This window comes from Scyliorhinus canicula, chromosome 15, assembly GCF_902713615.1.
Source record: "Scyliorhinus canicula chromosome 15, sScyCan1.1, whole genome shotgun sequence".
Taxonomy (NCBI): Eukaryota; Metazoa; Chordata; class Chondrichthyes; order Carcharhiniformes; family Scyliorhinidae; genus Scyliorhinus; species Scyliorhinus canicula.
The window spans coordinates 103,620,193-103,645,579 of record NC_052160.1 but is presented as its reverse complement, the minus strand read 5'-3'; the positions used below and the strand labels follow the sequence as shown (position 1 = coordinate 103,645,579).

General features: G+C 43.6%; 1 protein-coding gene across 8 annotated transcripts in view; it reads left to right on the top strand.

Moving 5' to 3' along the window:
• The window catches only part of LOC119978275 (synaptotagmin-B), an 835,178-nt gene that overhangs the window by 541,491 nt on the left and 268,300 nt on the right, over positions 1–25,387 (top strand). Inside the window, exons 1-3 of one of the 8 annotated variants that reach the window (XM_038819772.1) lie at positions 3,390–3,587; positions 3,721–3,801; positions 14,051–14,188. The exons of 4 other annotated variants lie outside the window; for them this stretch is intronic. The gene's annotated coding sequence lies outside the window, so the exon portion shown is untranslated. Of the gene's footprint in view, positions 1–3,389; positions 3,588–3,720; positions 3,802–14,050; positions 14,189–25,387 lie in introns of those variants that run through there. 3 more of the 8 variants (XM_038819773.1, XM_038819771.1, XM_038819770.1) reach the window with 3 other exon arrangements.

Genomic DNA, 25,387 nt, shown 5'->3' with positions numbered 1-25,387 from the left:
AGTTATATATTGGGGCAGCAGGGTAGCATGGTGGTTAGCATAAATGCTTCACAGCTCCAGGGTCCCAGGTTCGATTCCCGGCTGGGTCACTGTCTGTGTGGAGTCTGCACGTCCTCCCCCTGTGTGCGTGGGTTTCCTCCGGGTGCTCCGGTTTCCTCCCACAGTCCAAAGATGTGCGGGTTAGGTGGATTGGCCATGCTAAATTGCCCGTAGTGTCCTAATAAATGTAAGGTTAAGGGGGGGGTTGTTGGGTTACGGGTATAGGGTGGATATGTGGGTTTGAGTAGGGTGATCATGGCTCGGCACAACATTGAGGGCCGAAGGGCCTGTTCTGTTCTGTGCTGTACTGTTCTATGTTCTATGTTCTATATATCACAAACAACAGTGGTCCGAGCACGGATCCCTGTGGAACACCACTAGTCACCTTTCTCCATTTTGAGACACTCCCTTCCACCACTACTCTCTCCTATCGCCCTTCCTTCTGCTTCATAAACAAGGAAATAAATGCATTTAATGGACTGGGGATGAAATTCATCATCTCACAAAACGAGCTCTCAGCAAATTGACAGTCAATTTTATATCATGCCTCGTTTTCATTGGATTGAAGTCAGTGGACAAAGAAATGGAGCTCAGTGCCATATGGCTGCTGATTCACTATGAGCTTCTTTTTGCAAGATTGGTGAAGACCAATTTCACCCCCGTCATCTGGTCATTATTCTTCCCTGTTCATAAGGGGCAGCACGGTAGCATGGTGGTTAGCATAAATGCTTCACAGCTCCAGGGTCCCAGGTTCGATTCCCGGCTGGGTCACTGTCTGTGTGGAGTCTGCACGTCCTCCCCGTGTGTGCGTGGGTTTCCTCCGGGTGCTCCAGTTTCCTCCCACAGTCCAAAGATGTGCGGGTTAGGTGGATTGGCCATGCTAAATTGCCCGTAGTGTAAGGTTAATGGGGGGATTGTTGGGTTACGGGTATAGGGTGGATACGTGGGTTTGAGTAGGGTGATCATTGCACGGCACAACATCGAGGGCCGAAGGGCCTGTTCTGTGCTGTACTGTTCTATGTTCTATGGGCCTTGCTGTGTGCAAATTGACTGCTGAGGTTCCCTGCACCGCAATAGTACTTCATTGGGATGTGCCGAGATTGTGAACGATGCTATATAAATGCAAGATCTTTCTTCTGCAAAAATTGGGACGTTAATGTACGCCTCTGAAACCCCTGGGCTGGCTATCATCTTAGTATATCCCATTTCTCAGCATGTAAAATATCAGCAATAATGAGTTTCCAATATGAGCTCAGCACAAAACTAATATTGGAAACTGCAGTCCTTTAAGATATTGTCCGTTGCAGTGAAAAAGATTCCAAGCAAGGTATATGGAGAAACTGCTGCACTGTTACTGAAATATTTAGTTTGACGTAAACAGCAGGATTTTGTGTTTTAAATAGTTCCATGGCCTTTTATATGAATATGCAAACATAGGAAATAGGAGTAGAAGTGAGCCATTCGGCCCCTTGAGCCTGCTCTGCCATTCAATAAGATTATGGCTGATCTGTTTGTTTCCCATCTACTTCCAATAACGTTTCATTATAAACTTATAAAAACATATATCCATGTTATTAAAATGTTGTACAAATTAATTATCCTTGAATAAGTCTGAATAATGCTGAAAATAATTTGTGCTATGAATTACCAAATATCATTTTCTTACATAGTTTGTTCATCAGTGACGGTCACAGTTATTGATCTAAGTGAAAGAGTTTCTGAGTGATTGATTGAGTATTAATGAAATGTCTATGTTATTGTATCAGAAAAGATTTCTGTAAATATCAGAGACCTTACATTACAGTAATGCCACCAGTTTTAAGCCTTTGAAGAATGTGACAGAATGCTTAGAACAAAATTAAAGCATAACAAACAAAAATGTGCATAACTGCACTATAATACTCCGAGGTTGGTAGTGTTACTTAGTTGGATGTTACTCTTACAGTCTGTAACTTCGCAATGTCCTGAAATATACAGAGATATTCCTGATGTAATGCCAAAAGTACAATGCCATTACAATAGCTTGTCGTGGGACATGGTTTTGTTTTGGGCATGTTAACAGAATGTGCCAGATATCATCATAGCTACAACACTGTTTGGGAAAGTTAGCCATATTAAAGGGATCTGGGGACCTGGGTTCAAATCCCACCAAGGCAGATGGTAAAATTGGAATTCAATACAAATCTTGAGTTGAATGTCTAATGATGACCATGAAGCCATTGTCTAGTGTCGTAAAAACCCATCTGGTTCACTGATGAACTTTAGTGAAAGAAAGCTTCCATCTTTATCCAGTCTGGCTTACATATGACTCCAGATCCGTAGCAATGTGCTTGACTGCCAAATGCCTTCTTAAATGGAGGGCATTTAGGGATGGGCAAAAAACACTGGCCCACTCCCAGTAAATGAATCTTTACAAAATATGGCGAAGGTTCTCTTGGAAAATGCAACATACCAAAGATTGCATTATTGTAGATCGGTCTGATGTAATGGAAAACTGGATTTTGAATGTATCACCAAATGAAGATTCTTCATTAATGAATCTGAGCATTGAGTGAGAGGATGTATACTGTTTGATTATAACTGCATCACTGCTTTGGTTGTGAATATTTAACTTCGCATTGCCATAGATTGAACTTGCCTTCTGAGTTTTTCCGGTATTTTCTCATTTTACTTCAGGTTTCCAACATCTGCAGCTTTTATGATAATGGCTGGAACTTGCCAGTTTCACTCATCAAAGGCTTCCCAGCTTGTTGGTTTCCACTGAATAAGAACTCTGGTTGTTAACTGTTCGGAAAAAACAGGTGCCCTGACTGGGAAAGCCAGAATTTAGAGTACGAAAACTTTACCTACGAAAAGATTCAAATGCTTTATCCAGCAGCTGCATGGTGTTTCCACGTTCATTTTCGATTTCCTCTGGGTGAATCCCAAAAGAGGCCGAGGATCTGGGCCCAACATCATCTTTTAGGGATTGAACTCCCCTCAATGCCCCAAAACTCACCTCCTTCTGCCCGTGAAAATAGCCCTCAGTGTGCCGGTATAAGAAGGGTTAATCTGAAAAAGAGACATTAAGCACCGACTTAAGGTGCATGAATATTTTGATGCTTTTCGACGGCATTGGGCTCGGTACTGGTCTGACTCCTCTGGTCAATTAATTTGAGAGCTTATTAAAACTTATTGTATTTTGCAGAAGGGATGGAGTTGGGCTCTTGTGCTTCTCTCCTTGGATATCATATTTAATTTGCGCCTGAAAGTTCGCAGGCAGGGTCTGAGTGTAGCAGAGCCAATCCCTTGGGAAGGATTTGCATATTGATTCCTGGGGAATGCCCTTGAATGTGCGTCCACGCCTGTCATCTCTGCATGCAGAGCCGTGTGAGCAGCATCGCAAGCAGGAAGGCAGAGAGCTGCATGTGTACTATTGCGGGTACTGCTTGACAGACAACCGGATTGCATACAGCAAAAGGGAACTGCAGGAAGCAACGGACAAGAAAGAAATAGGGTTGATTGTCAAACTTTTGGAGGAGGCTACCAGGAATCCTATCTGGTAAATGGTAAGGGGATTTTGCTGTTTCTGTGCTTTGTGAAAAAAATGTCTTTTATTTTCACTTAACAGCCAACTTTATAAATCAGCTGGTATGCATTCAGTGTCAGAATAAAACATATTCTTTTTTTCATTTTTAACAGCTGGGCAATTTAGAAATGCAGTGATAATTGGGTATTTGTGATTCATCTTATCCTGCAATTAAATCATTCTCTGGCCAATCCGTAAGTAGTCTTAAAAATTAGTTACATTTGTGTGTGTGTGTTTGTGCGTGTGGACTTAACCAGACTGGCGAGTTAATATTATACAACCATTGTCGGACTTACTTACTGTGCTAGCAATGAGTCTACATTTATTCTCCTGGTCCAGCTTTGTTTAGCTCTGGTCCAGCTCTGATAGAAAAAACCTATCAGATGCTGTGCAAGAAGTAGCAGGTAATCGCGGGTGGACAGTGCGGGATACATAAGTGGCTCATATGAAAATGTGAGAAAAGAAAGTCGAAGGATTAGTAATGCAGTAGACTCGAAATGCACCTGTACTGACGACTCTTGTACCATAGTGCTAAAAGGTATAATGCCTGCATCAGCATAGGTCCCACGTCTTGCCTTACCTATGAGATAAAGCATATAAAAATTAGGCAAGATCAAGCAGTACCCCCACAAGCCCCTTCATAGAAATGAGCTGTGAGTTCCCATTAATCAAGGACCATGCAGTGTGTGAAGTCGGGACTGATGCTTACCAAATGTTCCCTTAAAATGGATGTTAACATTGACCCTGTGGGTACTGCTTTTAAATTCCTTTCATCGTTTGCTTTTAGGTGTGAAATCTAAAAATATTTTATTTCTTTACCTAAATTCTTTATCTATCAGATACAGCAAACATAATATTCCAAATGTAACTATATTACTTATGTTACATCAGACAAAATAATTTATAGCTCAAGTTACATTTGTAAGAAATCTTCAATGCAAATTAACTGTTCACCTTATTAGATTAGAATTATTAGAACAGTACAGCACAGAACAGGCCCTTCGGCCCTCGATGTTGTGCCGAGCAATGATCACCCTACTCAAGCCAACGTATCCACCCTATACCAGTAACCCAACAACAATCCCCCCCAATTAACCTTATTTTTTTGGACACTAAGGGCAATTTAGCATGGCCAATCCACCTAACCCGCACATCTTTGGACTGTGGGAGGAAACCGGAGCACCCGGAGGAAACCCACGCACACAGGGGGAGGACGTGCAGACTCCACACAGACAGTGACCCAGTCGGGAATTGAACCTGGGACCCTGCAGCTGTGAAGCATTTATGCTAACCACCATGCTACCATGCTGCCCCATTTTTCTGAATGATCCAGACAACCTCTTTACACATGAATGGCATTGTGTATGTCAGCTTTACTCGATGGTAGCATGCCCCCTCACTAAGAAGATTCTGCGTTCAGGCTCACCTCCAGGACAGTGTGTGATGTAGGCTAGAACTCCAGTGCAGCATTGAAGATGAGAAGCATTGGCAGTGATGCAGTCTTTTGGGGGAGACAGCAAGCCAAGGCCTTGCCTACCTCTTCAAGTGGCTATCAGTGGTTCCATGGCACCATTTGAAGGTAACCAGTGAGTTTTCCTGGTCTCCAGGGCAACACTCCTCATTCAAGAATCACCAACAATAGATGGACTATTATCCATTTTTTTGTTTTTCTTTGTGGAACTTGGTCTGCCTTTGTCCAAACAACAACATGATTACATTTTGAAAGAAATTCATTTGATACAAAGAAATTTGAGAATACGCAAAGGTCCTCTATACATACAAGATCCTCTGTTTTCGTTATCTGAATGACCCCTCAATGATGGCATCATCCAACTGTCATGATAGGGAAATATTAGGAACTTGGGTCCAGAAATAGAGTCAAAAATGTAGCAGGCGATTTAGGGGTTAAACACAAAAAGACTACTAGCAGCAGAGTCAGTGGGATATGCCACATCGTGAGTTATCTTGTCCCATTCAAACTTAACCTTGTTCGTGGGAATACAGATGATGTCCCAGTTCATCCAGGATGATCCACTCAAGAGCCATTTTCATTCAGGACAACCATGTTTGACCAGCCATTAGCTCATCACAGAGTCTGATAACCTACTTATCCATCAATGAGAGGTTAGTTGTGTATAAATAGCATAGCTCTGTTTGTTTATATAAACAGGAGTGGGCAATTAGCCAAGCTACAATGATAGGTCAAGTCTGGAAACCTGAGAGAACCTTTGTTTGAGGGGTTAGGTGGAGCTTAGAGAGAGATATAATGCTGATACAGAGAGCAGACGGTTGTGGAAATCAACTGGAGAGGTCATGAAAGTTAACACCGAGGCAGGCTTTGGAAAAGAGTTCTGAACAAATGTCCTTAACAGAAGAAAAATTGCTTTGTAAATGCAAGTATTACCTTGACCTGTCTGTGTAAGCAGCATGGAAGTAGCATGGTGATTTAATGTGATGTTTGATGGGAACTAGTGTGTTAAGGTGAAGCAACTACATGCAATCTGTTTGTGTTAGAGCTGAAGTAAAAACATAAATACTGTTTTCTTTTCTTTTTGTTTTAATAAAGTTTGTTTATAGAATAACCAAGCCCTATTTCTTATATTATCACTGCTGGAATGAATGGATCTCTCTGCATCACATTAAAACTTAAAAAGGTTATGGCATCTGCTCCAGTCACTTAGCTACTGTTGTGAGCTGTCAAGGCATCCATAACACAGTAAATGTCAGCTTCCACATTTATAATTACGATACCTAACTATAATCCACTGGCACTTCTTCTAACCCCTCCACCACACCTAAATTGTCAGCCTGCATGTCTGACATCCAGTATGGATGAGCAGAAATGCCCTTCCAATTGAATATTGTGAAGATCAAAGCTATAGTCGTGATCACAAGCTCCATTCCCTAGCCACAGACTTCATCCATCTTCCTGGCGCAATCTGAGGCTGAATCAAAGAGTTAACACTCTTGGTGTCATACTTGACCCCAAAATGAGCTCTTCTGCACCACCACCTTTCTCCGCCTCCATAACATCGCCTGACTCTGGCCCTACATCAACTCATCTCCTGAAGCCCTTATCCAGCGCTTTGATTTTCTAGGTTTGATTATTCTAATGAACCCCTAGCCAGCCTCCTACACTCTGCCCACCATCATGTAATCTAAAAGGCTGCTCTTGGCCTAACTTGTACCAAGTCCTCTTCATCCATTACCCCTATTCTCATTGACCTAAATTGGTTCCCAATTCAGCAATACCTTGAATTTAAAATCCTCATCCTTGTTTTTAAATCTTTCCCTGGCATTGTCCCTGCCTATCTCTATAATACCCCCGAGCACAAACCCCTTCCCCAGCTCTAAAACCCTTCAAAACAACTGACCTACTTTGGTTCCCGGTCAAGCAACATCTTGAGTCTAAAATTCCTATTCCTGTTTCCAAACTCCTTCTTGGCCTTGCCCCTCCCCATCTCTGTGATCATCCCCTGCTCACAACACCCAAAGATATCTGTACTCCTCAAATTTGGCCTCTTAAGCAACCCCAGTTTTCATTGCTCCACCATTAGTGGCCAAGCCTTCAGCTGGCAAGAGCTTAAGTTCTGAAACCCTTTCCCTAAACATTTATATCCCTCTTTCCTCCTTTAAACACTCCTTTACGTCTTCCTCTTTGACCAGGTTTTTTGATCATCTGTCTTAATACCTCCTTTCGTGGTTTGTTGTCAAATTTGGCTTTATAACATCACTGAGAAGCACCTTACGATGTTTTATAGAACCACAGAAAAGTTACAGCACAGAAGCAGGCCATTTGTCCCATCTTGTCCATGTCAGCCCGAGAATACCCAGGTGCCCTTTCTAATCCCACTTTCCTGCACCTGGTCCATAGCCCTGCAGCTTACAGCACTTAAGGTGCAGATCCAGGTAAGTTTATGGCCTCAGCCTCCACCACCAACTCTGGCAGTGAATTCCAAACTCCCACTACCCCATGTTAAAGGTGCGATATCAATACAGTTGCTGTTGTAGTGAGTAAATCGGCCCAAGTTCTGGTAATAATCCAGTCAGGTCAGAGGATTTCTGTTTCAATGCCTAGTGGTGCTGAAATGGTTAATTTTGCCTCAGTCGGGAATTGATATATCAGGAAGTAGATAATATCGGTCAAAATAAAGGATTTGAAAAATTGGCACGATAGTCAAGGACTTTAGGAGCCATTGAATTGAAACTCTCTATGGGTTCCATTAATCAAAGCTTTCCCACTTCCGCATGAAAGTAGAAGGATGATCATCAGATGAGGGAGAAAAAATCAGGCTCAGCTGTGAGCTGTCTCATTTTGTAGAATGCCCACTTGAACCAGGGAGTGAAAGTTACCTGGCACCCATATGAACCTTTCTCGAGAGCTGGAAACAGATATGAGCGTAGCTGATTAATTCATTTGCTGGAATGATTGATAAAATATGATTTTTTGCTTTGGTGAAAAAAAAAGTTTTATAAAATTGGAACCTACAAAAATTGTGAAGGCTGCAAGGATTTGAATGTAAATAATTCAATTTATTAACAATGTAGACAAACAATAACAGTTAATATTTATATAGTTCCTTTAATGTAAGGAAATGTCCCAAGGCACTTCACAGTGATGAGTGCAGAATGAAATTGGGGCGGCATAAATGCTGCCCCGATCTCTCGACCCCATTCGGACTCACCACCACGGCCTTTGGACCCCCACCATGCTCCAACCATGCCGTTAGGGGGTCCTCGGGCCTCCCTTTACCCCACCTCATAAGGGCAGGGCACCCCCGGGCTTGATACCTAGCATGGGCAACCTGGCACCTTGGTACTGCTGACCTAGCACACAGACAGTGCCAAGATGACCAGGTGGCAGCGGGAGTGCCAGGGTACCACCCTGCCCAGAGTCCAACCACCCAGGGGTCTCCAATGACCTGGGAGACACCTCCCTTGGAACCATTCCACCTGTTTCACGTTTGTGTGGACCAGTGCTAAACAACGCCATAGCCAGGTCCCACAGGCGTGGCCGTTCGTTCTCAGGTCTCGGGAGATCGGGTGGCAACATATTTATTTGAGCCGAACTGCTCACTTCAATATGTAAATCTGGATTTCACCCACTGACTCAGCGATTTCTCGTTAGATCTCGTGGGACATCACCGAGTCAGACGCAACAGGGCCATTCGATCATGTCCTGTGTGTTTTAATATGGGGCCCTGTTCAGTTAAACTATTTCATCAACTAACTAGCCTCAGGTTTTAGAATTACAGAACCCCTACAGCGCAGAAGGAAGCCATTCAGCCCATCGAGTCTGAACTGACCCTCTGAAAGATCAGATGTGAAAACCCGCTGAATTCAAACATGTTACTTCGCAGAGGGCAATAAACTAACAAGGATTCCCTTGGTAACCTGAAAGAGCACTCCACCCAAGCCCACTTCTTCAACCTATCCCAATAACCCCTTAATGTAAACTACACATCCCTGGACACTAAGGGCCTATTTAGCATGGCCAATTCAACTAACCTGCACATCTTCTGCACTGTGGGAAGAAACTCGAGCACCCGGAGGAAACCTACGCAGAGCCGGGAGAAAGTGCAAATTCCACACTACAGAGACTCAAGGCCGGAATTGTACCCAGATCCCTTGCGTTGTTAGGCAGCAATGCTAACCACCGTGCCACCAAAGGCATTAGTGAACCAGATGGGTTAGACCAGATATTTTGTTGAGTTTAAATTCCGCCACCTGCCTTGGTGGGATTCGAACCTGGTCCCCAGATCATTAGCCTGGGTCTTTGATCCAGTGACAATACCACTCGGCCACTGGTGGAACAAGAACTCAAATTGTCTTTTTTGGTTGTTGATTTAGTTTTAAAGTAAGTTGGCTAATTACATACCTCGTCATGTCGCATGAGCCAAACAGTGGGGGTAATATTGACTTTTGACTGCCTGACTTCTGTGATGATCTTTGCACTTTGGAGAATTCCTGTATTTTCTTGTTGTGAGGCTTCCCTAGTGCAAATTGAAACAAAGATAATTCTGGAAAGGGGTTCATTTGACTTTTTCGGTGTGACATCGTTTCAGAGAGGTTAAACTCTGGCCGAGGTTGCTCTAGAACTGAAGCAAAAAGTAAATAGGTAGCCTAATTGGGGGGTCGAATTTACAGCGTCTGTCCTGCTGCAGCAAGTTCAGTTGCAGGAACATTAAGAGACACAGATCTTGGTGAAGAAGCTAGGAGAGGCCTCGGAGAATAGGACACAGACTAAACAATGGCTGGAAGGCAGCTGAGGTGCAAAGTCGTGACAGCTAGGGAAGGAGACTAAAAAGGCCGGTTCTATGAGCACACGCGCTGCCTTTTGGGCGCCTGTGGAAATCAGGTGTATTGAGATTACTGGCTGGCGGGACTTCAGGAAGACCTCCTGTATGCATGAAGGAACTAAATCTCCACCTTGGAAATCCAGGGGACTGTAGGACCCATTTGCTGAGTTTAATGTCATATTTGCTAATGGAGGAGTGCTTGTAGTATTGTATAATTTATCTGTGTTGTATCAACTGTGTAAAGTGAAATTTATCTTTTGATTTGAAGTACCATTTTGCTGTTCATGTTTGAATCATGTTGATTTATACAGTAAATGTTTCATACAGTGAAAGTGTGTTCTTCAGTTTTCTTTCCAATGACATTGTTGTCATAATTTTCTTTTAAAATGTTATCGGTCTTTGCGGAGACTGTAACACTTGTTTGGAAAGATGTAACATCTATATTTACGCTAGCTATCATGAATATGGCTCTTGTTCATAACTAAAATGCATATATGTCCTCACGTTGTAAATTGGCCAAAGCCCGAGGAATAAAATGAAAATTGAATAATGCTGAAAGTTTGAAAAGCACAAACTGAAAATGCTGAAAATGCCCAGCAAGCTGATTAGTATCTGCAGGAGAAGGAAGGGTTAACATTGTGGGTGAAGGATGGGCTCAAAACATTGAGCTATCTTTCTGCTTATAATGCTAATTCCATGTCACCAATATAAATTATTTCACTCATAAATAGTGGGAGGAAAATTCCTTCATGTCAGTTGTGCTGCTGTTTCTCCAGAAAGTTACAACATTCATCAGCAAATTTGCTTGGGTAGATAATATTAAATATTCTTGACACAATTCTGGTATAACTTGAACATGGAGGCGACACCAATTATTTAATCACTCCTCACCCTCCACCTCTCACCTCACAATACATCAGTGCAACAACGGCATCATTTAAAAAAATGTACACCACAGATTCTCAGCAGCAGGACACTGGCAAATAGCAAGGTAGGCTGCCAATTTTCATTAGATCATTTGAAGATATCTCTCCATAGAACTATAAGATTCCTACAGTGCAAAAGGAGGCCATTCAGCCCATCAAGTCTGCACTGCCCCTCTAAAATAGGACCGCCCCTAGGCCCACTCCCCCACTCGATTCCCAAAACCAGACCTAACCTGCAAATCTTTTGACGCAAAGGGGAAATTTAGCATGGCCAATTCACCTACCCTGCACATCTTTGAACTGTGGGCGGAAACTGGAGCACCTGGAGGAAGCCCATGCAGACACAAGGAGAAAGTGCAAACTTCACACAGTCAGCCAAGGCCGGAATTGAACCCTGGTTCCTGATGCTGTGAGGCAGCAGTGCTGTACCGCCGTGCCGCTCCTGTGCCGGTGCCCTGCATGATCAGTCCAGTGTTACACTACCATATCCAATTAGGTGCCAGCTGTGCCAGAATAGCAAAGCTAACTTCACTGATCAAAATCTCCATGTCCTCCTCCAAGGCATACTAAATAGAAGCCTCATGCATCTGTCTTCCTGCCACATGCCAAACGCCAATAGCAGTCATGGTGGCTATATGGAGTTGGCACTGGCACTGAATACCAACTCCTTTACACCCGGGCTTATCAACAGTGCAGAAGGAAGTAAAAACACTCCACAAGGGTAGGCAAGTGTAGCCAGTCACCAAGTCTCCCACTCTAAATTATTCAGTCTGCACAACTAGAGGTACCGCCCGCAGATCCTCTAGAACAAAGTCTCCTGACTGGATGCTGGAGAGCAGTCCAGATAGGGGCAGTGACAGAAATTACAGTTGTATCAGGAAGCACCACCTGTCCATTCCTGGGAGGAAAATAGCTGTGACCTGTGTTTAAACCCCTCAGGTCCATTTGCTGCAAGCCATTCATTGATTTATCCCAGTGAGCTGTGATTGACAGCTTCCACAAAACGGCTGCAGACTTGATTCATTCATGTCCCTTCATGGGTGAGTGACTCTAAGTGCTGAAACTCCAATGTTTACAATCATCAACTACATCAAAGAGAGGTAAGTGCATTCCAATCACTAGGTGCATTCCAATCATTCAAGCATGTGCCTTGTCTTTTTCAGAGATCTGCATGGCTCCTCCATTACTGAGGGACCCCCATAGACCCTCTGCCTCCGGTGGGAGAACATATTCACCCAAACGGAGAATCTCGCCCAGAATGTCAGAAGATCTAAACAGAAAACCTGGCTATGTTTCTGGCGAGAAACACATCAGTTTTCAGTCAGAACCTGGCACTTCGCCATTTTTGTTTGAACATTCCACCAATTGATGAGATTCACAACTAATTTCCCAGCTTTGTGTGTGCAAGGATGCAAAATGAAAGAGGGTTTCCAATGCAAAGCTGTACTGATCTGGAGCAGAAAGTAAACTTTTTTTATTATCCGTTCATGGGATGTGGGCGTCGCTGGCTGGGCCAGCATTTGCTGCCCATCCCTGAGGTCATTTAAGAGTCAAACCACATTGCTGTGAGTCTGGAGTCACATGTAAGCCAGACCAGATAAGGACGACAGATTTCCTTCTCTAAAGGACATTAGTGAACCAGATGGGTTTTTACGACATGGCCACCATTCCAGATTTTTATTGAATTCAAACTCCACCGTCTGCCACAGTGGAATTCAAATCCAGGTTCCCAGAGCATTGTCTTGGGTCAAAAGGCAATACCACTATGCCATCACCTCACTATCTATTGAGCTTTTTCTATTTGAACATAAAAAATGCCTAATTTTAAGAAATTCCTCAAAGAGCCATAAAAGAGAACAGCCGAGAAACACACGGCCGGGGGAGCGGAGAATCCTGCCTTAGAACTCTCGTGCACTCTGAACAAGGAAGGGAGATCGGTGCGTAAACCACACAGACTACTCATTCGAACCTCATGTGGTTTTCAGAGATAGTACTTAAATTATGCCAGAACATCTTGCAATTATATTCCAGGTCCTAAGCCGGAGTACCACTTGTGACAAGGAAGTGTATTTTCCTGAAGTATCATATTGTTGTCCTACAATATTTGAGGTCACTTTGAACACTGGGCCAGACAGAGGTTCTGCACCATGTCCTGTCAATGTACTATATGGTATAACTGGCTTAAGATTGTTGGAAATAATTAAGATTTTACTTGTGACATTATACAAATATACAGCAAGTGAAGAGTTAATGTTATGTTAAGCCTAGCCACTAGAGGGAGCTAAGGGACAGTACTATAAATTGCACTGGTTCTTGGGCTTGGGGAGGAGATTAGATTTGGAGCAGACAAGATTTATGGTGTATTGCAGAGCAAGTCGAGATATAATAGTTATCGTTAGTAGATAGAGATAGTGCTAGTGAGTGTAGTTTAATTCTTATATGTCTGTTTGCTATTCAGAATAAGTGTTAAACTCAAATTTAGTAGTGTTAATAAAATTAGTTTTGTTCTTTAAAAGAGCCTTGTGTATTTTTGTGATCACTACGCCTTCCATCCTGGAAATTCCTCACAAAGATCACCACATTACTATGAAAATAAAGATCTGAATTTGAACTCCCTTTAACGTGCTGCAGCCATAAACACGTTAGCTGATGGGTAAATAGCAAAATAATATCCAGAGACGATCATTTAACTCTAACTAAGCATTTCAAAAATATAAACCTGTAGCTTCTTAATTCAAAACGCCAGCCTCGCCAAAGTAGAACCTTCAGGGAATGGTGAAAATGGGAGAGCTGAGTGTTGTGGGGAAGAAACCTTCCCTTTACCTCTGGGAAGATTCAAACTATGATCCTGGCGATGACGAGATAAAGGTACAGGGCACCAGAAAATAATAAGCGATACATATCTTCCAGCATGATTGGACTTTATTTTCCATAATAACATATCCTTTGCAAGGACAGTGTCCTGGTCTGATATGTCCCCAATCCTCTAACGATACCACTTGTACTCTTCACATTCCGCATAAGCAACTTACCAGTGCGGTCAGTCATCCTATATTAAAACATCAACTTCATCATTCTAGATAGGGCATACAGTCTGATTGACAATTGTGCAAAACAAATTTTCTCTTCTCAAATGATTAAAGGTTAAAATGTATTCTCAGTCAATATGAAATGACATTCAAAACAGTTTTGCAGTGTTGTTTTTGATTGCGTTCCAGCTTTGGTACTAATGTTTGGTGGTGCAGTTTCAATGGGAGCTGGCTGTTTCTGAGAGCATTTCAAGCAAAAGTGCTTGCCCTGGAGGTTCGAGTGATGAGAAGATTCCAAGTTCCCTAGAAGGATCCCGTACTCTGTCAGTAAGTTGTTCGTGAAGCCAAATTGCTTTGGGTTAGTAGTCTAAAGCTCCTGTTTGAAATACTGGATTAGAATCGCCGCTATTGAAACTTCTTAACATGAAGGATTCACTTTTTGCTTCGACTCCTTAAAGAGGTTTGCTAAATGTTATTTAAAGGTCACTTTTGTTCTTCCCATTGTAGTAAAGAGAAACAGTGGTAGCCTTTCTATCTTTGATGTACAGGCGGAAATAATTGATGCCTCTGTATAAAATCATTTGACATTTAGCATGATGTCATTGTTCTCACAAATACAGTTGGACTTTTAGTCTTCTTCATTCAGTCACAGGAGCAGTGTCACTGGCAAAGTCAGCATTAGCTTCCCTTGATCGCCCTTGAAACTGAGTGCCTTGCTGGGCCATTTCAGAGGGCATTCAAGATACAACCACATTGCCATAGGTGTGAAATCACATGTAGGTCAGGCTGGGTTAGGGTGGCCGATTTCCGTCCCTAAACCTGTGACATTAGAGTTTGGTGCTGGTGTTACATTTCTGTCTTGAAACATCTTTACATATTCCAGCAGAGAATTAATCTTCTGACGAATCCAGGCCTGCCTTTGCAATGCTATGAGATATTAATAAGCCAATTAAACCTTTTAAGCAGCCAGTATCACTGGTTGCAGGCCCCACAGTTCATTATTTACACTGCTTTTTTATTTACTGGGCAAAAATAAAATGCACGTTAACAGGCAAGTTAAAACTTTCTGATCAAAGCCTAGAGCATGCACTTTGAAAGTGTTGCATTGAAAGCAGTTCTTGTACATTGATCACGTCCTCCTAGCGTTAAGGTTGAAAATTAGTCGAGAAATTCATGAAGCATTAATTTAATTATTTTCTATTAATTCATAAGCTGTGCACAGATGATGTTGCATCATTCATACAGAATGATGTTTTGCTTTGGCAAATAATAACCACGAGCTCCTGAATTGTCTAACACTCCAATTAACCTTGACCAGAAAACAACAACTCCAGATTTTAAGTGAATCGGAGGATAAAAATGTATATATTTTCCCTTTTTGTTTAAAGTTGCAGCAGGAAGCAGCACTGTGTCTACAGCTGTGACCTGGATCTTTAGTAGCCCCACCAAAATTTCTCATATTTGCTGGGGAAGGACCAGATTTTAAATCGGGTGGACGTGAGCCACACTTTGATGTGACAGGGTAATTAGGAAAAATTATCTTTGCTGCAAGGAAGAGGATTTAATTACTGTATAACACATTTTAATTCATAAAAACCATGCAGGCTGTCGGGGATAATTTTAACTGAAGGGTCTGTACCGTCAGTTCTTTCTAGGTCAGTTTGATTCTGGTTTCGGAAACTGCAGCTGAAGGTAACAGCCCGATGGTGAATTATTGTTTGTGCTGGTTATTCCACCCAAGAATACCTTGATGTTGTAGGCTGAACAATTGTTTATGTTGGCAAAATAAATTAAAACTTTGGCTTTAAGACTTAGTAATTTATATCGCGCAACATCTGTAACATGGCTATGGAGGTGTGGATTCTTGTAATTCCTTTCAGGATTTGCCATCAAATGGGCAGCATTACAAATTTGAACACTTACGCTATTGAAAACAGTCTGTAATGTCAAAATATTAAGGGATAGAGGTTTATCTCTAAGAGAGATGTATTTAGTTTTGTGGAGCAGGATTTCCCAGTCCTGAAAGTGCACCATTCACTGGCATCGGAATTCTGTCTTTCTGCCGCTTGGAAATGGGATTTCCTTTTATACCTATCTGATGCTGTTGGGCAGCCCGCGGGTGTGGGTGCACTGCCTGCGGGAAAAGTAATCACAGCGTTTGGATTATTGCTCAATGCACAGCAGCAGGGGAAACAGAGTTCAATTGACTGACTTGAGATTGTAATCTGAATTGTGAAAGAGTGAGACCGGAATCAGGAAGGGAAATCAACCATTGTCCAAATTAATTTCAGCTCTTAGCGAAACCAATTTAGTCCCATATATGTCTTTGAACCAGATTTCGTGGCCCTATGAACATGTACAGTGCATAAATCCTTGCACTTCTATGGCAATTGGTCAATGCAGACAATTGTGCCCAAAAAGATCAATTTGAGAAACAACATTTTCTGGGTGACAAGAAACAATTGGTTGCAAATCTGGGGCGGAATTCTCCGCCCCCCCACAGGGGCGGAGAATCGCCCGGGGCCGGCGTAAATCCTGGCTCCGCCGTGGCCGGAATTCTCCGCCACCCGAAAATCGGCGGGAGCGGGAATCGTGCCGCGCCAATCGGCGTGCACACCGCACCGATCGGCGTGCCCCCCGCGGCGATTCTCCGGCCTGCGATGGGCTGAAGTCCCGCGGCTGACAGGCCAATCCCGCCAATATGGTTTCAACCACCTCTGGTGGTGGCGGGATTGGCGGCTCGAGCGGGTCCCCGGGGTCCTGGGGGGGGGGGGCGCAGGGCGATCGGACCCCAGGGGGTGCCCCCACGGTGGCCTGGCCCGCAATCGGGGCACACTGATCGGCGGGCGGGCCAGTGCCGTGGGGGCACTCTTTTTCTTCCGCTGCCTCCACCATGGCGGAGGCGGAAGAGACCACCCCTACTGCGCATGCGCCGGTGGTGACGTCAGCAGCCGTTGATGCACTGGCGCATGCGCGAACCGACGAAGGCCTTTCGGCCAGTCCCAACGCCGGCCGGCAGGCGCCAAAGGCCGTTGGCGCCGGTTTTGCCGCCAGTCGGCGTGACGCCAACCACTCCGGTGCCGGCCTAGCCCCTAAAGGTGCGGGGAATTCCGCAGCTTTGGGGAGGCCCGACGCTGGAGTGGTTGGCGCCACTCCGCTATGCCGGGACCTCCCGCCCCGTCGGGTAGGGGAGAAGCCCGGCCATGATTCCAGGTGATCTCGTCCATAGAAGCCAGAATATATCCAAAACCACCCCTTTTCTTGTAAATCAAGAGATACGGTTAATCCCTTATGGTCCAGTGGAGGGTATGATAAAAATCTGGGACAGGATTCTCCATTTGGGAGACTATGGGCTGGATTCTCCATTGCCCGATGCCAATATTGGAATCAGCAATCGGGCAGAGAATCGACTCTGATGCCCAGATCGGGGTCGGTGCTGGTTTGATACCGGTCAGCCATGCTCCACCCCCTCAGAAATGACGTCACTGCGTTACATGCCGCGCCCCATTGCAATGGCACTGACGCGTCATCAGCTGGACTTCATGCAATGTTCCGCGGCGCGGGACATGGTGGTCTCAGCCGTGTGGGAACCCGGCATGGCGGCTGTAGACTGTGTCCAGCACCACTACACTCGGCCGGGATCTGTGCCGCTGGCCCGGGGAGGGGGGGAGGGCCGGCTTCCACAAGGACTGGGGGGGCTGCTGGGGTGTGGCCAGGGATGGGTTGTGGGGTTGCAGCTGTCGGGTGTTTGTACGGCCGGCTCCATGTTGTATGGCGCAACCCCTGCAGGTCGACAGCCATGTGCATGCAAGGCCACGGACCGGCCATTCTCCGGACATTTGCGGTGCGGGAGCTGGGGGTTTCCACCCAGTGCCACCACTAACCCCTCACCGAGGGTTTGGTGTCTATTTTTACGTCGTAAACCTCCCGCACATTCGCCGTTCGAGCTTGCACTTAGCCGCTGAAACGGAGAATCCAGCACTATGTTCTCCTGCCGGAGGTGAATCACACCTGATATGGACTCATGCTGGTCCCAATCCTTTGCCACGTACATTTATGCATGGCGAGGATTGTGAGGTATTCCCTAGGGAATCCCGCTATTGGGCCGCATATTTTGAGCCACAGCTGTGAAACAGACAGAAAGCACTTAACTCTCTTGGATGTGGTCCAGGAGCTGTCAATCATAGCTTGCTGTCGGTAGCACAGTGGTTAGCGCTGTTGCTTCACAGCGGCAGGGTCCCAGGTTCGATTCCGAGCTTGGGTCACTGTCTGTGCGAATCTGCACGCTCTCCCTATGTCTGCGTGGGTTTCCTCCGGCTTCTCCGGTTTTCTCCTACAATCCGAAAGACTTGCTATGAGGTGAATTGAGCATTCTGAATTCCCCCTCAGTGAACAGGCGCCGAAGTGTGGCAACTAGGGGATTTTCACAGTAACTTCATTGCAGTGTCAATGTAAGCCTACTTGTGACAATAATAAAGATTATTATTATTACAGTTTCCGAGCTGGGTACTTCAAAGCCACTCAAGTATGAAGGGAGATGGATGAAGCAGTGCAAATAGCTGAGTATGTGTGTGGAAGCTGTCAATCACAGCTCAGTGAAAACAGTTTAAGAGAAATGAATGAAAGGTTTGCAGATCAAAGATCTGAGAGGGTTTAAACAGAGCAAACTGGTTTTCTCTTTCCAGGAATTGACCAGGTGCTGCTTACTCAGCCTGAGCCAGCAGGTGTATTGCTCAGCTGAGCGTTAAAGCAGTGATTTATTTTCACTGCCTCTGTCTGGACTGCTCTCTAGCTTCCAGGCAGGGGTCTCTCTTATGAGAGGTTTCCAAGCAGGGATCACTCTTATGGGGTCTCACTAGTTACAAGTTCTCTGGTCGGGGTCTCTCTAATTAGTGGGTATCTAGGGGTGCCTCTCTGATTAGGTTGTCTCTGGTGGGGTCTCTGTAATTAGGGGGTCTCTGGTGGGGTCTCTCTAAATAGAGGGGACTGGTGGAGGTGGGGTATGCAAGTCTTGCATTGTGGGGGGGAGGGTGGCCCTCCGACGGACTTTCGGGGAACTCCCTTAAAGAGTTATCTCCCTGGCCCACAGTGAGGTCCACGGCGTCAGGGCCACATTTGCCAAGACCTGGACTAATTCTCACCCACGTGATTCCCGTCCCAGAGGACTGGAGAAACATACGGACCTGGAGAATATTGTGCCCGCCTGGCGTTGGAACAGGAATCCCGATCTTAATGCCAGTGAGGGACTGGCGCATTGGTACAGGCGCCGACCCCGCTTTTGCCTGACTTTGGATTCACCGCCGCACCGGAACTCCGCGACCGAAGGGGAATCAGGCACCTGGTCTTCGATAATCAGAAGAGAGTGACACATGGCCAAATCTTGCTGGCAACGGGTCATCAACATTCAGATAAAATTCATACAATCGAAAACCTAAATGTGTCCGTTCATCCTTAACCATAATCATCTGTGAGAATGTGGGGGCAGCATGTTGGCGCAATGGTTAGCATTGCTGCCTGACATCACCGAGGACCCGGGTTCGATCCCAACCCCAGGTCACTGTCCATGTGGAGTTTGCATTCTCTCCATGCCTGCATGGGTCTCATCCACGCTACCCAAAGATATGCAGGTTAGGTGGATTGACCACACTAAATTGCCCCTTAATTGGAAATAAATAATTGGGTACTCTAAATTCATTTGTTTTAAACTGAGAGAATGTGAATTTAACTCCTTTTCTAGCCCACGAATCTGTTGACATATTCACTAGAAGGAAAAAAAATCTAATCTGTAAAGGGTTAGAATTCGAGCAGAATAATGTGCCATTCAATTGGATTAGTCAGTTGGGTGAGAAAGCAGAAACATGGATCAAAGAAAGAAAATTGACAGCAATGTGATGAAAGAAACATTGAAGGAGAAATATATTTTAACAACAGATATCCTTTCACTTTCATTCCTTCGCTAAGTCAGATGTAGAAGGAAACGGTTATACATTGAGTCTCTGAGATGAGAATGTCAAGGAAGAGTTAATACCAATTATAATTATTCCAATTTTGCAACATTAAGCGTTGGAAGATAGTACTTTAATGAAAAACAAAGGAATTGCTTATTTCCCTTCCCCATTCTTGCCAACAAAATCATTAGAATACGGTTTTGAACTTTTGTGATTCCGCAGCATGAGCTTTCATTAGTGACAATGAAAATACTCGTACCCAACCGTTACATTGCGGCAATAATGATCCCTTGATGTTTCCTAAGCAGTTAATAAGTCAGTTACCAGCTACACAAATCTAAAAGTTCGGTAATTCAGCTCAGCAGAAGCCTATTTTAAGAGAAAATGGGAATTCTTTTGTCAATTCAATGCCTGGAAGGTACCGAATATCAACAATTTAGCCAAGAAGAAATTGCATTACTTAAAGTACAAAGGTATTCTTACTATTCAGTAACAGAACGAGCTTAGATATGCAGAAGACAAAGTCATAATTGTTAAAAGTATGTGCAATAAATGTTGTGCTAACAAAAATCTTCACAGCAATGTAACAAATGCAATAGTGAGAGTAGTATATTACTTAACAATTTATAAGCAATTACAGGAATGAGGGAAGGAAATTATAAAAGGAAAGGTCTGTGATAGGGCAAAAAGCAGGAGTGACTAAATGGCAGAAGGATTAACGATGCAAGGCAGGGGGGTGTTGATGGGACCATAACAGAACAAAAAGAAATATCCAGAAGAAGCACAATAGGCATCAGTAGAATCATTATTTGCTGGTTTATAAATGAGAGCAGTGGTTATGATGTGGAAATGTTAGACTCAATGTTAAGGCCAGAAGGTTTAAAGTGCCTCATCAAAAGATGAATAACTGCTACTCAGGCTTCCATTGAATGCATTTATGATTTGCTACATTTAGTTCACAGAGAAAATCTCCCTCTGGAAGAAATGTCACCATTGGTGCAATTTAATTCCTTGCAGGTAGAACATAGAACATTCAGTGCAGAAGGAGGCCATTCGGCCCATCGAGTCTGCACCGACCCACCTAAGCCCTCACTTCCACCCTATCCCCGTAACCCAATAACCCCTCCTAACCTTTTTGGTCACTAAGGGCAATTTATGATGGCCAATTCACCTAGCCTGCATGTCTTTGGACTGTGGGAGGAAACCAGAGCACCCGGAGGAAACCCACGCAGACACGGTGAGAACATGCAGACTCTGCACAGACAGTGACCCAGCAGGGAATCAAACCTGGGACCCTGGCGCTGTGAAGCCACAGTGCTACCCACTTGTGCTACCGTGCTGCCCAAGCAAATGTCATTTTAAGTTAATGAATATAAGCTTGGTTATACAAAAAGCTGCTTGAAGCAATTATTGTCAATTATTAAGAAAATCCATAGCATAACAGCATGAAGGGGGTCAACAACTATTCTTCAAAAACAATTGCAACTTTAATACTATTGTAAAATATTGTACTCTTTTTATAATTGGTTCACTTCATTTATTTGATGTGAGAAATAAATTGTAATGTTGCAATATTATATAATGGGATTCTAATCAGATGCTTCAATCCCGTTGCTTCTATGGCTTCTGTATTCATCAATATGAGGAGCAATGCTGACAAATGCAAACATAGACAGCAGCAATCACCTATTCCCCAGCCAGTTACAGTGCAGCAGGGCTACATATCCCTTTCTCCATTCCCCCCGTCTGCCCCTTAACCCTGTCCACCTCAGAGAATAGCTCTGACTGCACTGCCGGACATCTTGCTGCCCTCCAACAGAAATCCTTTGGCTTCTCTGAATGAGAGTAACCAATTAATTATAAATTAGGAACAGTTTAGTGCTTCAGGTTTGTCCACTGGGGATGAGATTGAAAATGTCCAAGCTGATTTCACTTAAGGAGCATAACAGCTGTCAGAGAGAAGAGACTTTGATCCCACGGCATAAGTTTGCAACAATAAGATGAGAGAGACAATAGGATTGTTCTGTTCAAAGATTTCCACATCTTGACAGGTTACGATTTAATGAGAATGAGTTTGGCACACTGAGAGGTGTTGTTCTCTCCTGGGTCTGTTCTAAGCTAATGAGTAAATAGCGTGTAAATTGCTTTGTTATTTGGTGTAATATCTGTTTTCTTGAATAAGCTGGAGGATTTAATTTTTGAAGAAATGCAAATCTTTTTTCTTATGCTTTTGACTTCCTTCACATGTCAACTATCAAAATAGTAATATCCTTGATTACTTCTATAGCTAATAATATAAAATGTATTTAAGCAATCTATATTGGAGTTAAATAATCTATGTCTGCGTTACTTTTAGAGTGTGAAGCTAAATTGGATCATGACAGGATTATAGTTTTAATATTTCTGTACCTGTAAAAAGTCGTCCCACATTTACACCTTTCCCAACCAGATGAATCATTTCTGATTCCCTGCTTCAGCTATTTCTGAGGGAGGACAAGGGAGGATGTGAATATGTTTAAAGTTAATGCATCCTTCAGCTCTCCTTCCTCTGTATTGATATTGCACCTAATTGTAAATAAGTGTAAAATTTGAAATTGCAGATAGACATGCGATAACATTTTCACACCATTTCAGAATTGAAAACTTGTTTGAGCTAGTTTTTCATGACATAATGTAACATGGTAGTCATTGTCTCAGATTTTGCGAGTGGTTCAACAAGTCTAGAATGTTGTAACACCAGACTTTTGCTGAGTAATGTAAGTGAGAAGAGCTCTCTGTGCTGGGCGCAACGGTCATTGGGCCTCATAATCTTTTTGTTATAATTATCCATTTCTTTCCTTTCTTATGACTTCTATGATCCATTCCAGACATAAGTCCTCTGCAACATGCATAAATATTATCTCCAGCCATTTTGTTGTTTTCCCATCATAAGGGTTTGTCAAATGTAATATGATTTTTTTCATGATTGCTTGCCCTTCTGAAAACTGAATTCCTTCATTATTGTCCTTCTCTGAAACCTCCAAGCTTTTCACTGGTTACTGATGCCCTTTTTGTCAGAGCTGGACAGTACATTCATTTCATGCCAGACCTGGCTTCATAGGGATAGAATGCAATCGGTTTCACGGCCATTGTCCCAATCCTCTAATTGCAGGGCATCATCAATTGCACCCATGTGACCCAGTGACCAACCAATGAAATCCGTCAACAGAAAGGACTTGCACTCCCTCAACGTTCGACTACTCAATGGGCAGCACGGTAGCACTGTGGTTAGCACAGTTGCTTCACAGCTCCAGGGTCCCATGTTTGATTCCGGCTTGGGTCACTCTCTGTGCAGAGTCTGCACATCCTCCGCGTGTCTGCATGTGTTTCTCCAGGTGCTCCGGTTTCCTCTCACAGCCCAAAGATGTGCAGGTTAGATGGATTAGCCATGATAAATTGCCCCTTAGTGTCCAAAAAAGGTTAGGTGGGGTTACGTGGATAGGGTGGAGGTGTGGAGTGCTCTTTCCAAGGGTTGGTGGAGACTCGATGGGCCAAATGACCTCCTTCTGCACTGTAAGTTCTATGGCTATGTCTATGTACTGCAATCACAACAGTGCTTATGTTCCTGGCAGCTGCCATTAGTTCTTCACCGAGGCTGCCTCAGGTCTTCCAACTCCCAAAGTTTTGTTTTAGGGGAAAAGGGATATCCCATGAAAAAAATGTTTATTCACCCTTTAGGGGGGATTCTGTCAGAGGTGATGCAGCTGATACCACCCGCTCCCTGGAACAAGCATTGAGCAGGCCATCAGAGTTTTGACATACTGGGCCTGCTGCTTAGCCCAGTCAGATGGCAGCATCCAATACCCTCCTGCAATGTTTTTGTGGTGGTCTGATGTACTCTCAAACACTGGCCTCCAGAGAGGTGTGGACCTTGAGGAAGGAGACAGGCTATCAGGGGAGGAGCAGAAGGTGAGAAAGGAGGAGGAAGAGAACGTGAAGCGAGATGATGTTGAACAGAGAGGCGGCCCTACTGCACAACAAGGTGGCTCCTCCTGCTACCAAGCAGGAAAATGGCCTCCTTCCTCTCCCTCAACGTTAGACCCAGGTTGGTGTTGATGAAGTGAGAGGGAGACCAGACCTCCAGCTCTCCTGTGATCTGGGTACCCCCTGGTGCTGTGGAAGACTTTGGCACGATCTACAGTTCTTCCCTCAGTGATGGTGTGGAGTCAAAACCAGTTTCATACTTCATCTGACTCACCTCTTTTTCCACTCCCACTGGCTCCAAGTAGACAGTAAACCTATCTCTGTATCAATTAAATGCCTGTCCCTTGAAAACCTTAACTTTAATTAGTTTCTCATAAGAGGCTCTAAGCCAAAAGCAATCTTGGGACCTGCTTCTCGTCTCTGTGGCAAAACTTTAACCCCTTGTTTTACATTTCGTCCCTTGAATTTTATCAGGAATCTGATAAATAAGAGCTATATGGTATATTGTGAGATCAGAACATAGCATTTATATATGTTCCTGCAGAAATATATTTGCTAGATAATTTGACTCCACATTTTGTTCTAAACAATTATTCTATATTTCAGTTATGAGAATAGTGGTGTATTTTTAAATATGGTTCATATGATTACGGTAGGTTCACTTTCTCATGTAATCTATGGGATCTATTTAAATCATATATTCGAGAGAAGGCATAAGAAGGGTGGAGAAACACGCTGAGGAGTGCTGGATGGGTAAGCTCTGCTATTTACTGAATTTAGTTTTTGTCTTAGTAATGCAATCTGGTAAGTGATATTGGTGATTATCGTAAATTATTCATGAAGGCACCAGTAAGACCTGCATTTATAAACATATTCTTTGTGGAAAAGGACAGACAATTATCAATGAAGGCAACAAGGAGTCTATGCATGGTAATATCCAGAATACATAATTGTTCACTGGATGGGTTTTTTTTTTGCAACAATTTGAAGTGATAGACAAATATGCAACTAATATTAAAATATTTGATCATTCTGTGTGAGTCTAGGAACAGAGAACAATTGAGTTTGCGCTAAGCACTTTGGAACATGATCCAATTCATTTTCGTGAACCCATTGATTTCTTCCATAATGCTACAGCTTCACTGCTCTGCATCTCTCTTGTGCTTTAGCAATCATTCTCATTCCGGCTGTGATAAACATGGAATAGGAAAACTAGGTAAGATTGATTCACTTGAGCTGTTGAAGAAAAATGTCTAGACTGCATTGTACACTGTATTAGGAAACAGCCTTCATTCTGGGGCACGGAGTTTAAACTAGAATGGACACAGGGGATTAAAAGGTCACCCTTCTGCTGTAGTTAAGAGCGTTAAACAAAGTAGGTTTGAGCAGTTTAACTGCTGCTTAATAGCACATAAATTACCACAGTTCAACACTAGTTGGGTAGTTCCACTCACACGAAGGTTGTCGACATTTTTACCTTGTACAAAATAGAGTTTGCCATTTCCAAGATTAGGAACTACTTAATGTTGACTCTGGCAATCAAATGTTGGTTGTCCCAGTGTCAATCTTTATGAAACAAAATAGAAATGTCTTTACTTCTTTTCGTTAGTATTTC